Raw genomic sequence first — 1,014 nt, 5'->3', positions numbered from 1 at the left:
GCCATTGGGCAATGTGTCGACAGGTTCCGAGATGATGTGCGAGACGCAAAGGGCACGGATGTAGAGAGCCTCAGCGAGCACCCGGACTGTCGCGAACTCTGATGTGTGCCCGGACGAGACGAAGGTGGGTTGGCACCTTTGTGGCATCACAGGCCAAAATTATATGAGAAATGATATTCCGCTGCACATTGGTCGACAGGCTCCGAGATGATGTGCGAGACGCAAAGGGCACGGATGTAGAGAGCCTCAGCGAGCACCCGGACTGTCGCGAACTCTGATGTGTGCAAAGGCCGGACGAAGGTGGGTTGGCACCTTTGTGGCATCACAGGCCAAAATTATATGAGAAATGATATTCCGCTGCACTATAGATTGGCAGGCCTGTGATATATTGTATCAGAGCCTCGTTGCCTTCACGGGACGAGGCGCATTGCGAACTTGGAGGACGTGACCCTCCAGTCGACGAATGGAATATGAGCCCTGATACTGTGACAAGAGGTATCAGCTTTCAGTCGACGAGTGGTATAAAAGCTCTACGTCTGAGGTAGAGACGAGTTGGAATCCGTAGAGACCATCAGTTGAGACAAGATCAGACCGGGTTGTGACGGGACGATTTTGTGGGACGTCTACCTCTTAGAAGGCGTTGGGGATACCTCTAAGAGGGTGTTGGTTAGAGTCCTAGGAGAGCAAGCGTCTACGGTCCAACTTCGTTTGTTGTTGGTTGGCAGGTGAGTGAGCGCCGCAGATGTGTGGGCGAGCTGTCAACCGTGGTGCAGAATTCCTTTTCGGCAGATCGATATTCGGACTTCAGAATTCACTTGGCTTCCCTAAGTGAGAGGGGGACATGCCGATGAGTCGGATGGACTGCGAGAGTCATGTTTGTGAAGTAGAGGTAGCAACCATGTGTGCGGAATTCCGCAAGTCAAGAGGCGGCCTAGTCGCCAAGGCCGTTTTGGTGGGCGGAACACCACCTTGAGTTGAGATTGGTGGACGAAGGGCCACATTCTCAATAGTCTG

The sequence above is a fragment of the Sesamum indicum genome, linkage group LG1 (assembly GCF_000512975.1).
Source record: "Sesamum indicum cultivar Zhongzhi No. 13 linkage group LG1, S_indicum_v1.0, whole genome shotgun sequence".
Taxonomy (NCBI): Eukaryota; Viridiplantae; Streptophyta; class Magnoliopsida; order Lamiales; family Pedaliaceae; genus Sesamum; species Sesamum indicum.
The sequence above is the reverse complement of the archived record's forward strand: the minus strand, read 5'-3'. Positions refer to the sequence as shown.